At 39.2% G+C, this 15,297-nt stretch overlaps 4 long non-coding RNA genes across 4 annotated transcripts; all 4 read left to right on the top strand.

Annotated features, from left to right (window-relative positions):
* Positions 1 to 4,794: 4,794 nt before the first annotated feature.
* LOC127876645 (uncharacterized) lies at positions 4,795 to 6,353 on the top strand. The gene is made up of 2 exons (XR_008047997.1): positions 4,795 to 5,257; positions 5,764 to 6,353. It is a non-coding gene; the product is annotated as an uncharacterized LOC127876645 (long non-coding RNA).
* Positions 6,354 to 6,475: 122 nt separating this feature from the next.
* LOC127876644 (uncharacterized) lies at positions 6,476 to 9,317 on the top strand. The gene is made up of 2 exons (XR_008047996.1): positions 6,476 to 8,222; positions 8,728 to 9,317. It is a non-coding gene; the product is annotated as an uncharacterized LOC127876644 (long non-coding RNA).
* A 130-nt stretch (positions 9,318 to 9,447) lies between these two features.
* LOC127876643 (uncharacterized) lies at positions 9,448 to 12,259 on the top strand. The gene is made up of 2 exons (XR_008047995.1): positions 9,448 to 11,164; positions 11,670 to 12,259. It is a non-coding gene; the product is annotated as an uncharacterized LOC127876643 (long non-coding RNA).
* Positions 12,260 to 12,389: 130 nt separating this feature from the next.
* LOC127876642 (uncharacterized) lies at positions 12,390 to 15,201 on the top strand. Its single transcript, XR_008047994.1, has 2 exons — positions 12,390 to 14,106; positions 14,612 to 15,201. It is a non-coding gene; the product is annotated as an uncharacterized LOC127876642 (long non-coding RNA).
* The last annotated feature ends 96 nt before the right edge of the window (positions 15,202 to 15,297 follow it).

Below are 15,297 nucleotides of genomic sequence, written 5' to 3'. Positions count from 1 at the left end.
AAATTGATCCTGATAGTCATCCCCAGGTAGTGAAATGAATTTACACTGAACACAGAGGAATCACACCAAATGACTTTTCTGACATTAGTGTGGCCCCTTGGCAGGAATTCCTTAGCAAACATGCTTTTTTGCATGGGGACTGTGGCATTTTTGCAAAACTTAAGCTTTCAACGCTGGATTTTAAAAGAGAACACTTATAAAATGAAGCCACATGGACTTATTTAATGAGAGAGACTATCTGGATGAGCAACAAATGTCACATTGTGTCGTAGCTGTTGAGGAAGCGATTTGCGCCATTTCAAGTGTTAATTTTGGGGTATCAGGCTTGTATCGGCTTGAAATCTGCAAATTATTCCTCTCATCATGATAGCATTAATATATTAATTAATTGCATGTGGTATGTTTAGATTGTAAGTGAAGCTTTAATAATAATTTTCTTGAAAAACATGATTTTATATGCTGTCAGTGAGTTTTTTTGTGTGAAAAAGTGCTTAAAATACAAAAAAGTCTCCTTTTTCATCAAGAAAAGTACACTGATTCACAATCAATACATTTATTTGGGCCTTTGCAATGATCCCAGTTTTTGCCATAAAAGTTACGCGTACAATAATTAGAGACACAAAATCAGCTGTCGTCACTTAGACTAAAATCATGCATTCCGCTTGACTGCGGCCAATTAGTCACCGATTTAAACGGCCATTTTAAGGCCTTTTCCCCCTCCAATGCACTGAAATTGCATGTTCATTGTGGAAATAGTTTAAAAATCTCATGTGGAAAAGTTTGAAAGGATAGGACACAGTTGAGTTCCCTTAAAGGTTACATTACACTTAAATCATTGTGTATCCCTCCGTGGTCCATTCGAAAGTAGTGCTTATTTCTAAAGAGTTCCTTTCTCTTCTTAATAATAAGCCATTTAACAATGTGAGACATGTCTTTTGTGGTTATTTGTAATATCCTGTATGTGTCTGGAGTACTTTGATGCCTTGGATTGGAAGCTAACTTAAAAGATGGACTTTTGAGGGTGGTGTTTTTCTATTGTGTGGGGCTTTTGTCGAAATTTAGGATTCCGAAACACGTTTTTCAACGGTGGTTTCATTCGACAGCGATTTACTTCTTAGAAGTTGCGAGACGGTAGTTTTTGATTTGCAATATTGGAAGAGGACAGATCCATCTTTAAAATGAGACCAGTTCGGAAAAATTGATACGTCGAAAAGGCAAGAAAAATGCTGTGAAAGTTGTCAGTTTTATAATGGGACCCTATGGGAATCGGAATTAGTGTAATATAACCTTAAAAAAGCACATTTACTGCAATGTCAAGGTCACATTGATTCGTCTGCAAGCGAGACAAGTAGAACATGAATTGTAATGAATGTTTGATGATTTGGGTGCTAAAATAGATGAGAGATGTCAATATTTTTGGTTCAAATGGATGTTTAGGTGGTTTTGGACTGTTTCCGGATGGGAGGGGGACCTGGTATGGACAAGTAAGGGTTACATTTCCAACAAATCTTGAAGTGTAAATATTATTATGTCCAAAAGATTGAAGTTTCAGGTGGAGGAGCAAGATGAAAAATATGCCAAATCACATGAATGCAACCCATTATTGCCATTTTTCTCTTTGTTTGTAGGCCTGACCATTTGTCCCTTTTGCCGCAGACGGTCAACAATCCGCTAGCTGTCTTGCTCTGACTGGTGCACTGGACATGATTTCAATGAGAGTCATCATACTGATTGTTTAATTCAAACATGAATTTCAGTTTGTTCGTTAGAGTACTAACTTAGCTGTGTATTTACAGTGGACGTAGTGGTGCGTCGCATGCGGGTAGACTAGGTATTTCCATATATACACTATGTTTACAGAATTGCGGCCGGTGAAGCAACATAGCTGATGAGTAAATAGCGCTAGTTCTTCAGACAAATAACTTTATTTTCAACCTATAAAGCATATTTAGCTGTAGGTGGGGCCATTTAGCTGTAAGATCTGGCTTTGGTTCTGTTAAGCCCTTAGAGTAATGAATTTCAGAGTGAAGACCATAGCGCCTTTTCCTAGTCGAGTATCGGGCAGCTGTATGTCTTTTCAGAAATGCACATGTCTTCTTTAGTATGTCATTGTGATTGCTTTTAAGATAGGCAATAAACTCATAACCTTTAGAAAAAGGAGCATCTGTAAATTCAGATTTCACTATTTCAGAGTCAGCCAGACCATGATTGAGCTTAAGGATTGTGCTGCGGATGCGGCCTGTGCAGTTCCGGGAGAAAGTCACTGTCTTGGGCATTGCGGTCTGGTATCAGGTAAGCACTATTGAAAGCCTCACACTTTTGGGGGGTCTGAAGCCTTGTGCTGTCAATGCTATCTGGTTCAAGTACAATTAGAATGCATTCTTCAAGCAGTCCTTCATCAGATATGGTTATCTCAAGCTTACAGTTCTCGGGCAGATATGACTTCGATGTGTTCTTGCCAGCAGAACCCCGACAGGCCAAACTATGCGTTAAGCACTATTTTCCACAGCAACCCTTGCAGACAAAAAAAAATACTTGAAATTACTTCTGGCATTTAATTTCTAATTTCCTTTACATCTCTTTTGTATGTTTGTTTGCTCTTTTTAACTCTGACATGCCATCTTGCTCGGATTGATAGAGCATACCTGTTTTGTTTAGAGCCGAGTCCCCAGCTGCTCGAGTTTGCCAGTGTCAATAATGATAAAGCCATGGCATGATGTCTCCTTTATGTGTTTCCTTATCTCAGTGTTGAACATAATTGCCAGTTCAGGGGCCTTAACATTTTATTTTATTAAAGGTCTGGATGATCCTTGCCTGACTCCGGGTTTGTGTACACCTCAATCCGACTCCCTGTCCGGTACCATGGCCGCAGTGGTGCAGCCCTTGTGGACGATCCATCGACATCCTGAAAGGTCAACACTTCACCAAGCTGGGAAAAATTGATCCTGATAGTCATCCCCAGGTAGTGAAATGAATGTACACTGAACTACAGAGAATCACACCCAATGACTTTTCTGACATTAGTGTGGCCCCTCGGGCAGGAATTCCTTAGCAAACATGCTTTTTGCATGGGGACTGTGGCATTTTTGCAAAACTTAAGCTTTCAACGCTGGATTTTAAAGAGAACACTTAATAAAATGAAGCCAACAGGACTTATTTTAATGAGAGAGACTATCTGGATGAGCAACAAATGTCACATTGTGTCGTAAGCTGTTGAAGGAGCGATTGCGCCATTTCAAGTGTTAATTTTGGGTAGCAGGCTTGTATCGGCTTGAAAGCTGCAAATTATTCCTCTCATCATGATAGCATTAATTATTTTAATTGCAATGTGTATGTTAGATTGTAAGTGAAGCTTTTAATAATAATTTTCTTGAAAAACATGATTTTATATGCTGTCAGTGAGTTTTTTTGTGTGAAAAAAGTGCTTAAAATAAAAAAAAGTCTCCTTTTTCATCAAGAAAAGTACACTGATTCACAATCAATACATTATTTGGGCCTTTTGCTGATATATGGGGAATTTCGCATGCAATGATCCCAGTTTTTTGCCATAAAAGTTACGCGTAACAATAATTAGAGACACAAAATCAGCTGTCGTCACTTAGACTAAAAATCATGCATTCCGACTTGACTGCGGCCAATTTAGTCACCGCTTTAAACGGCCATTTTAAGGCCTTTTCCCCCCTCCGAATGCACTGAAATTGCATATTCATTGTGGAAATAGTTTAAATCTCATGTGGAGAAAGTTTGAAAAGGATAGGACAAAGTTGAGTTCCCTTAAGGTTACATTACACTAAATCATTGTGTATCCCTCCGTGGTCCATTCGAAAGTAGTGCCTATTTCTAAAGAGTTCCTTTTCTCTTCTTGAATATAAGCCATTTAACAATGTGAGACATGTCTTTTGTGGTTATTTGTAATATCCTGTATGTGTCTGGAGTACTTTGATGCCTTGGATTGGAAGCTAACTTAAAAGATGGACTTTTGAGGGTGTGTTTTCTATTGTGTGGGGGCTTTTTGTCGAAATTAGGATTCCGAAACACGTTTTTCAACGGTGGGTTCATTCGACAGCGATTTACTTTCTTAGAAGTTGCGAGACGGTATGTTTTTGATTGCAATTATTGGAAGAGGACAGATCCATCTTTAAAATGATACCAGGTTCGGAAAAATTGATACGTCGAAAAGGCAAGAAAAATGCTGTGAAAGTTGTCAGTTTTATAATGGGACCCTATGGGAATCGGAATTAGTGTAATATAACCTTAAAAAAGCACATTTACTGCAATGTCAAGGTCACATTGATTCGTCTGCAATCGAGACAAGTAGAACATGAATTTTAATGAATGTTTTGATGATTTGGGTGCTAAAATAGATGAGAGATGTCAATATTTTGGTTCAAATGGATGTTTTAGGTGGTTTTGGACTGTTCCGGATGGGAGGGGGACCTGGTATGGACAAGTAAGGGTTACATTTCCAACAAATCTTGAATGTAAATATTATTATGTCCAAAGATTGAAGTTTCAGGTGGAGAGCAAGATGAAAAATATGCCAAATCACATGAATGCAACCCATTTATGCCATTTTTTCCTCTTGTTTGTAGGCCTGACCATTTGTCCCTTTTGCCGCAGACGGTCAACAATCCGCTAGCTGTCTTGCTCTGACTGGTGCACTGGACATGATTTCAATGAGAGTCATCATACTGATTGTTTAATTCAAACATGAATTTCAGTTTGTTCGTTAGAGTACTAACTTAGCTGTGTATTTACAGTGGACGTAGTGGTGCGTCGCATGCGGTATAGACTAGGTATTTCCATATATACACTATGTTTACAGAATTGCGGCCGGTGAAGCAACATAGCTGATGAGTAAATAGCGCTAGTTCTTCAGACAAATAACTTTATTTTCAACCTATAAAGCATATTTAGCTGTAGGTGGGGCCATTTAGCTGTAAGATCTGGCTTTGGTTCTGTTAAGCCCTTAGAGTAATGAATTTCAGAGTGAAGACCATAGCGCCTTTTCCTAGTCGAGTATCGGGCAGCTGTATGTCTTTTCAGAAATGCACATGTCTTCTTTAGTATGTCATTGTGATTGCTTTTAAGATAGGCAATAAACTCATAACCTTTAGAAAAAGGAGCATCTGTAAATTCAGATTTCACTATTTCAGAGTCAGCCAGACCATGATTGAGCTTAAGGATTGTGCTGCGGATGCGGCCTGTGCAGTTCCGGGAGAAAGTCACTGTCTTGGGCATTGCGGTCTGGTATCAGGTAAGCACTATTGAAAGCCTCACACTTTTGGGGGGTCTGAAGCCTTGTGCTGTCAATGCTATCTGGTTCAAGTACAATTAGAATGCATTCTTCAAGCAGTCCTTCATCAGATATGGTTATCTCAAGCTTACAGTTCTCGGGCAGATATGACTTCGATGTGTTCTTGCCAGCAGAACCCCGACAGGCCAAACTATGCGTTAAGCACTATTTTCCACAGCAAACCCTTGCAGACAAAAAAAAATACTTGAAATTACTTCTGGCATTTAATTTCTAATTTCCTTTACATCTCTTTTGTATGTTTGTTTGCTCTTTTTAACTCTGACATGCCATCTTGCTCGGATTGATAGAGCATACCTGTTTTGTTTAGAGCCGAGTCCCCAGCTGCTCGAGTTTGCCGTGTCAATAATGATAAAGCCATGGCATGATGTCTCCTTTATGTGTTTCCTTATCTCAGTGTTGAACATAATTGCCAGTTTCAGGGGCCTTAACATTTTATTTTATTAAAGGTCTGGATGATCCTTGCCTGACTCCGGGTTTGTGTACACCTCAATCCGACTCCCTGTCCGGTACCATGGCCGCAGTGGTGCAGCCCTTGTGGACGATCCATCGACATCCTGAAAGGTCAACACTTCACCAAGCTGGGAAAATTGATCCTGATAGTCATCCCCAGGTAGTGAAATGAATGTACACTGAACTACAGAGGAATCACACCCAAATGACTTTTCTGACATTAGTGTGGCCCCTTGGGCAGGAATTCCTTAGCAAACATGCTTTTTTGCATGGGGACTGTGGCATTTTTGCAAAACTTAAGCTTTCAACGCTGGATTTTAAAGAGAACACTTAATAAAATGAAGCCAACAGGACTTATTTTAATGAGAGAGACTATCTGGATGAGCAACAAATGTCACATTGTGTCGTAAGCTGTTGAAGGAGCGATTTGCGCCATTTCAAGTGTTAATTTTGGGTAGCAGGCTTGTATCGGCTTGAAAGCTGCAAATTATTCCTCTCATCATGATAGCATTAATTATTTTAATTGCAATGTGTATGTTTAGATTGTAAGTGAAGCTTTTAATAATAATTTTCTTGAAAAACATGATTTTATATGCTGTCAGTGAGTTTTTTTGTGTGAAAAAAGTGCTTAAAATAAAAAAAAAGTCTCCTTTTTCATCAAGAAAAGTACACTGATTCACAATCAATACATTTATTTGGGCCTTTGCTGATATTGGTGAATTTCGCATGCAATGATCCCAGTTTTTGCCATAAAAGTTACGCGTAACAATAATTAGAGACACAAAATCAGCTGTCGTCACTTAGACTAAAAATCATGCATTCCGACTTGACTGCGGCCAATTTAGTCACCGCTTTAAACGGCCATTTTAAGGCCTTTTCCCCCCTCCGAATGCACTGAAATTGCATATTCATTGTGGAAATAGTTTAAATCTCATGTGGAGAAAGTTTGAAAAGGATAGGACAAAGTTGAGTTCCCTTAAAGGTTACATTACACTAAATCATTGTGTATCCCTCCGTGGTCCATTCGAAAGTAGTGCTTATTTCTAAAGAGTTCCTTTTCTCTTCTTGAATATAAGCCATTTAACAATGTGAGACATGTCTTTTGTGGTTATTTGTAATATCCTGTATGTGTCTGGAGTACTTTGATGCCTTGGATTGGAAGCTAACTTAAAAGATGGACTTTTGAGGGTGTGTTTTCTATTGTGTGGGGCTTTTGTCGAAATTAGGATTCCGAAACACGTTTTTCAACGGTGGGTTCATTCGACAGCGATTTACTTTCTTAGAAGTTGCGAGACGGTATGTTTTTGATTGCAATTATTGGAAGAGGACAGATCCATCTTTAAAATGATACCAGGTTCGGAAAAATTGATACGTCGAAAAGGCAAGAAAAATGCTGTGAAAGTTGTCAGTTTTATAATGGGACCCTATGGGAATCGGAATTAGTGTAATATAACCTTAAAAAAGCACATTTACTGCAATGTCAAGGTCACATTGATTCGTCTGCAATCGAGACAAGTAGAACATGAATTTTAATGAATGTTTTGATGATTTGGGTGCTAAAATAGATGAGAGATGTCAATATTTTGGTTCAAATGGATGTTTTAGGTGGTTTTGGACTGTTCCGGATGGGAGGGGGACCTGGTATGGACAAGTAAGGGTTACATTTCCAACAAATCTTGAATGTAAATATTATTATGTCCAAAGATTGAAGTTTCAGGTGGAGAGCAAGATGAAAAATATGCCAAATCACATGAATGCAACCCATTTATGCCATTTTTCTCTTTGTTTGTAGGCCTGACCATTTGTCCCTTTTGCCGCAGACGGTCAACAATCCGCTAGCTGTCTTGCTCTGACTGGTGCACTGGACATGATTTCAATGAGAGTCATCATACTGATTGTTTAATTCAAACATGAATTTCAGTTTGTTCGTTAGAGTACTAACTTAGCTGTGTATTTACAGTGGACGTAGTGGTGCGTCGCATGCGGTAGACTAGGTATTTCCATATATACACTATGTTTACAGAATTGCGGCCGGTGAAGCAACATAGCTGATGAGTAAATAGCGCTAGTTCTTCAGACAAATAACTTTATTTTCAACCTATAAAGCATATTTAGCTGTAGGTGGGGCCATTTAGCTGTAAGATCTGGCTTTGGTTCTGTTAAGCCCTTAGAGTAATGAATTTCAGAGTGAAGACCATAGCGCCTTTTCCTAGTCGAGTATCGGGCAGCTGTATGTCTTTTCAGAAATGCACATGTCTTCTTTAGTATGTCATTGTGATTGCTTTTAAGATAGGCAATAAACTCATAACCTTTAGAAAAAGGAGCATCTGTAAATTCAGATTTCACTATTTCAGAGTCAGCCAGACCATGATTGAGCTTAAGGATTGTGCTGCGGATGCGGCCTGTGCAGTTCCGGGAGAAAGTCACTGTCTTGGGCATTGCGGTCTGGTATCAGGTAAGCACTATTGAAAGCCTCACACTTTTGGGGGGTCTGAAGCCTTGTGCTGTCAATGCTATCTGGTTCAAGTACAATTAGAATGCATTCTTCAAGCAGTCCTTCATCAGATATGGTTATCTCAAGCTTACAGTTCTCGGGCAGATATGACTTCGATGTGTTCTTGCCAGCAGAACCCCGACAGGCCAAACTATGCGTTAAGCACTATTTTCCACAGCAACCCTTGCAGACAAAAAAAAATACTTGAAATTACTTCTGGCATTTAATTTCTAATTTCCTTTACATCTCTTTTGTATGTTTGTTTGCTCTTTTTAACTCTGACATGCCATCTTGCTCGGATTGATAGAGCATACCTGTTTTGTTTAGAGCCGAGTCCCCAGCTGCTCGAGTTTGCCGTGTCAATAATGATAAAGCCATGGCATGATGTCTCCTTTATGTGTTTCCTTATCTCAGTGTTGAACATAATTGCCAGTTTCAGGGGCCTTAACATTTTATTTTATTAAAGGTCTGGATGATCCTTGCCTGACTCCGGGTTTGTGTACACCTCAATCCGACTCCCTGTCCGGTACCATGGCCGCAGTGGTGCAGCCCTTGTGGACGATCCATCGACATCCTGAAAGGTCAACACTTCACCAAGCTGGGAAAATTGATCCTGATAGTCATCCCCAGGTAGTGAAATGAATGTACACTGAACTACAGAGGAATCACACCCAAATGACTTTTCTGACATTAGTGTGGCCCCTTGGGCAGGAATTCCTTAGCAAACATGCTTTTTTGCATGGGGACTGTGGCATTTTTGCAAAACTTAAGCTTTCAACGCTGGATTTTAAAGAGAACACTTAATAAAATGAAGCCAACAGGACTTATTTTAATGAGAGAGACTATCTGGATGAGCAACAAATGTCACATTGTGTCGTAAGCTGTTGAAGGAGCGATTTGCGCCATTTCAAGTGTTAATTTTGGGTAGCAGGCTTGTATCGGCTTGAAAGCTGCAAATTATTCCTCTCATCATGATAGCATTAATTATTTTAATTGCAATGTGTATGTTTAGATTGTAAGTGAAGCTTTTAATAATAATTTTCTTGAAAAACATGATTTTATATGCTGTCAGTGAGTTTTTTTGTGTGAAAAAAGTGCTTAAAATAAAAAAAAAGTCTCCTTTTTCATCAAGAAAAGTACACTGATTCACAATCAATACATTTATTTGGGCCTTTTGCAATGATCCCAGTTTTTGCCATAAAAGTTACGCGTAACAATAATTAGAGACACAAAATCAGCTGTCGTCACTTAGACTAAAAATCATGCATTCCGACTTGACTGCGGCCAATTTAGTCACCGCTTTAAACGGCCATTTTAAGGCCTTTTCCCCCCTCCGAATGCACTGAAATTGCATATTCATTGTGGAAATAGTTTAAATCTCATGTGGAGAAAGTTTGAAAAGGATAGGACAAAGTTGAGTTCCCTTAAAGGTTACATTACACTAAATCATTGTGTATCCCTCCGTGGTCCATTCGAAAGTAGTGCTTATTTCTAAAGAGTTCCTTTTCTCTTCTTGAATATAAGCCATTTAACAATGTGAGACATGTCTTTTGTGGTTATTTGTAATATCCTGTATGTGTCTGGAGTACTTTGATGCCTTGGATTGGAAGCTAACTTAAAAGATGGACTTTTGAGGGTGTGTTTTCTATTGTGTGGGGCTTTTGTCGAAATTAGGATTCCGAAACACGTTTTTCAACGGTGGGTTCATTCGACAGCGATTTACTTTCTTAGAAGTTGCGAGACGGTATGTTTTTGATTGCAATTATTGGAAGAGGACAGATCCATCTTTAAAATGATACCAGGTTCGGAAAAATTGATACGTCGAAAAGGCAAGAAAAATGCTGTGAAAGTTGTCAGTTTTATAATGGGACCCTATGGGAATCGGAATTAGTGTAATATAACCTTAAAAAAGCACATTTACTGCAATGTCAAGGTCACATTGATTCGTCTGCAATCGAGACAAGTAGAACATGAATTTTAATGAATGTTTTGATGATTTGGGTGCTAAAATAGATGAGAGATGTCAATATTTTGGTTCAAATGGATGTTTTAGGTGGTTTTGGACTGTTCCGGATGGGAGGGGGACCTGGTATGGACAAGTAAGGGTTACATTTCCAACAAATCTTGAATGTAAATATTATTATGTCCAAAGATTGAAGTTTCAGGTGGAGAGCAAGATGAAAAATATGCCAAATCACATGAATGCAACCCATTTATGCCATTTTTCTCTTTGTTTGTAGGCCTGACCATTTGTCCCTTTTGCCGCAGACGGTCAACAATCCGCTAGCTGTCTTGCTCTGACTGGTGCACTGGACATGATTTCAATGAGAGTCATCATACTGATTGTTTAATTCAAACATGAATTTCAGTTTGTTCGTTAGAGTACTAACTTAGCTGTGTATTTACAGTGGACGTAGTGGTGCGTCGCATGCGGTAGACTAGGTATTTCCATATATACACTATGTTTACAGAATTGCGGCCGGTGAAGCAACATAGCTGATGAGTAAATAGCGCTAGTTCTTCAGACAAATAACTTTATTTTCAACCTATAAAGCATATTTAGCTGTAGGTGGGGCCATTTAGCTGTAAGATCTGGCTTTGGTTCTGTTAAGCCCTTAGAGTAATGAATTTCAGAGTGAAGACCATAGCGCCTTTTCCTAGTCGAGTATCGGGCAGCTGTATGTCTTTTCAGAAATGCACATGTCTTCTTTAGTATGTCATTGTGATTGCTTTTAAGATAGGCAATAAACTCATAACCTTTAGAAAAAGGAGCATCTGTAAATTCAGATTTCACTATTTCAGAGTCAGCCAGACCATGATTGAGCTTAAGGATTGTGCTGCGGATGCGGCCTGTGCAGTTCCGGGAGAAAGTCACTGTCTTGGGCATTGCGGTCTGGTATCAGGTAAGCACTATTGAAAGCCTCACACTTTTGGGGGGTCTGAAGCCTTGTGCTGTCAATGCTATCTGGTTCAAGTACAATTAGAATGCATTCTTCAAGCAGTCCTTCATCAGATATGGTTATCTCAAGCTTACAGTTCTCGGGCAGATATGACTTCGATGTGTTCTTGCCAGCAGAACCCCGACAGGCCAAACTATGCGTTAAGCACTATTTTCCACAGCAACCCTTGCAGACAAAAAAAAATACTTGAAATTACTTCTGGCATTTAATTTCTAATTTCCTTTACATCTCTTTTGTATGTTTGTTTGCTCTTTTTAACTCTGACATGCCATCTTGCTCGGATTGATAGAGCATACCTGTTTTGTTTAGAGCCGAGTCCCCAGCTGCTCGAGTTTGCCGTGTCAATAATGATAAAGCCATGGCATGATGTCTCCTTTATGTGTTTCCTTATCTCAGTGTTGAACATAATTGCCAGTTTCAGGGGCCTTAACATTTTATTTTATTAAAGGTCTGGATGATCCTTGCCTGACTCCGGGTTTGTGTACACCTCAATCCGACTCCCTGTCCGGTACCATGGCCGCAGTGGTGCAGCCCTTGTGGACGATCCATCGACATCCTGAAAGGTCAACACTTCACCAAGCTGGGAAAATTGATCCTGATAGTCATCCCCAGGTAGTGAAATGAATGTACACTGAACTACAGAGGAATCACACCCAAATGACTTTTCTGACATTAGTGTGGCCCCTTGGGCAGGAATTCCTTAGCAAACATGCTTTTTTGCATGGGGACTGTGGCATTTTTGCAAAACTTAAGCTTTCAACGCTGGATTTTAAAGAGAACACTTAATAAAATGAAGCCAACAGGACTTATTTTAATGAGAGAGACTATCTGGATGAGCAACAAATGTCACATTGTGTCGTAAGCTGTTGAAGGAGCGATTTGCGCCATTTCAAGTGTTAATTTTGGGTAGCAGGCTTGTATCGGCTTGAAAGCTGCAAATTATTCCTCTCATCATGATAGCATTAATTATTTTAATTGCAATGTGTATGTTTAGATTGTAAGTGAAGCTTTTAATAATAATTTTCTTGAAAAACATGATTTTATATGCTGTCAGTGAGTTTTTTTGTGTGAAAAAAGTGCTTAAAATAAAAAAAAAGTCTCCTTTTTCATCAAGAAAAGTACACTGATTCACAATCAATACATTTATTTGGGCCTTTTGCAATGATCCCAGTTTTTGCCATAAAAGTTACGCGTAACAATAATTAGAGACACAAAATCAGCTGTCGTCACTTAGACTAAAAATCATGCATTCCGACTTGACTGCGGCCAATTTAGTCACCGCTTTAAACGGCCATTTTAAGGCCTTTTCCCCCCTCCGAATGCACTGAAATTGCATATTCATTGTGGAAATAGTTTAAATCTCATGTGGAGAAAGTTTGAAAAGGATAGGACAAAGTTGAGTTCCCTTAAAGGTTACATTACACTAAATCATTGTGTATCCCTCCGTGGTCCATTCGAAAGTAGTGCTTATTTCTAAAGAGTTCCTTTTCTCTTCTTGAATATAAGCCATTTAACAATGTGAGACATGTCTTTTGTGGTTATTTGTAATATCCTGTATGTGTCTGGAGTACTTTGATGCCTTGGATTGGAAGCTAACTTAAAAGATGGACTTTTGAGGGTGTGTTTTCTATTGTGTGGGGCTTTTGTCGAAATTAGGATTCCGAAACACGTTTTTCAACGGTGGGTTCATTCGACAGCGATTTACTTTCTTAGAAGTTGCGAGACGGTATGTTTTTGATTGCAATTATTGGAAGAGGACAGATCCATCTTTAAAATGATACCAGGTTCGGAAAAATTGATACGTCGAAAAGGCAAGAAAAATGCTGTGAAAGTTGTCAGTTTTATAATGGGACCCTATGGGAATCGGAATTAGTGTAATATAACCTTAAAAAAGCACATTTACTGCAATGTCAAGGTCACATTGATTCGTCTGCAATCGAGACAAGTAGAACATGAATTTTAATGAATGTTTTGATGATTTGGGTGCTAAAATAGATGAGAGATGTCAATATTTTGGTTCAAATGGATGTTTTAGGTGGTTTTGGACTGTTCCGGATGGGAGGGGGACCTGGTATGGACAAGTAAGGGTTACATTTCCAACAAATCTTGAATGTAAATATTATTATGTCCAAAGATTGAAGTTTCAGGTGGAGAGCAAGATGAAAAATATGCCAAATCACATGAATGCAACCCATTTATGCCATTTTTCTCTTTGTTTGTAGGCCTGACCATTTGTCCCTTTTGCCGCAGACGGTCAACAATCCGCTAGCTGTCTTGCTCTGACTGGTGCACTGGACATGATTTCAATGAGAGTCATCATACTGATTGTTTAATTCAAACATGAATTTCAGTTTGTTCGTTAGAGTACTAACTTAGCTGTGTATTTACAGTGGACGTAGTGGTGCGTCGCATGCGGTAGACTAGGTATTTCCATATATACACTATGTTTACAGAATTGCGGCCGGTGAAGCAACATAGCTGATGAGTAAATAGCGCTAGTTCTTCAGACAAATAACTTTATTTTCAACCTATAAAGCATATTTAGCTGTAGGTGGGGCCATTTAGCTGTAAGATCTGGCTTTGGTTCTGTTAAGCCCTTAGAGTAATGAATTTCAGAGTGAAGACCATAGCGCCTTTTCCTAGTCGAGTATCGGGCAGCTGTATGTCTTTTCAGAAATGCACATGTCTTCTTTAGTATGTCATTGTGATTGCTTTTAAGATAGGCAATAAACTCATAACCTTTAGAAAAAGGAGCATCTGTAAATTCAGATTTCACTATTTCAGAGTCAGCCAGACCATGATTGAGCTTAAGGATTGTGCTGCGGATGCGGCCTGTGCAGTTCCGGGAGAAAGTCACTGTCTTGGGCATTGCGGTCTGGTATCAGGTAAGCACTATTGAAAGCCTCACACTTTTGGGGGGTCTGAAGCCTTGTGCTGTCAATGCTATCTGGTTCAAGTACAATTAGAATGCATTCTTCAAGCAGTCCTTCATCAGATATGGTTATCTCAAGCTTACAGTTCTCGGGCAGATATGACTTCGATGTGTTCTTGCCAGCAGAACCCCGACAGGCCAAACTATGCGTTAAGCACTATTTTCCACAGCAACCCTTGCAGACAAAAAAAAATACTTGAAATTACTTCTGGCATTTAATTTCTAATTTCCTTTACATCTCTTTTGTATGTTTGTTTGCTCTTTTTAACTCTGACATGCCATCTTGCTCGGATTGATAGAGCATACCTGTTTTGTTTAGAGCCGAGTCCCCAGCTGCTCGAGTTTGCCGTGTCAATAATGATAAAGCCATGGCATGATGTCTCCTTTATGTGTTTCCTTATCTCAGTGTTGAACATAATTGCCAGTTTCAGGGGCCTTAACATTTTATTTTATTAAAGGTCTGGATGATCCTTGCCTGACTCCGGGTTTGTGTACACCTCAATCCGACTCCCTGTCCGGTACCATGGCCGCAGTGGTGCAGCCCTTGTGGACGATCCATCGACATCCTGAAAGGTCAACACTTCACCAAGCTGGGAAAATTGATCCTGATAGTCATCCCCAGGTAGTGAAATGAATGTACACTGAACTACAGAGGAATCACACCCAAATGACTTTTCTGACATTAGTGTGGCCCCTTGGGCAGGAATTCCTTAGCAAACATGCTTTTTTGCATGGGGACTGTGGCATTTTTGCAAAACTTAAGCTTTCAACGCTGGATTTTAAAGAGAACACTTAATAAAATGAAGCCAACAGGACTTATTTTAATGAGAGAGACTATCTGGATGAGCAACAAATGTCACATTGTGTCGTAAGCTGTTGAAGGAGCGATTTGCGCCATTTCAAGTGTTAATTTTGGGTAGCAGGCTTGTATCGGCTTGAAAGCTGCAAATTATTCCTCTCATCATGATAGCATTAATTATTTTAATTGCAATGTGTATGTTTAGATTGTAAGTGAAGCTTTTAATAATAATTTTCTTGAAAAACATGATTTTATATGCTGTCAGTGAGTTTTTTTGTGTGAAAAAAGTGCTTAAAATAAAAAAAAAGTCTCCTTTTTCATCAAGAAAAGTACACTGATTCACAA

Source organism: Dreissena polymorpha, chromosome 4 (assembly GCF_020536995.1).
Source record: "Dreissena polymorpha isolate Duluth1 chromosome 4, UMN_Dpol_1.0, whole genome shotgun sequence".
Taxonomy (NCBI): Eukaryota; Metazoa; Mollusca; class Bivalvia; order Myida; family Dreissenidae; genus Dreissena; species Dreissena polymorpha.
This window is presented reverse-complemented; position numbering and strand designations above follow the sequence as displayed.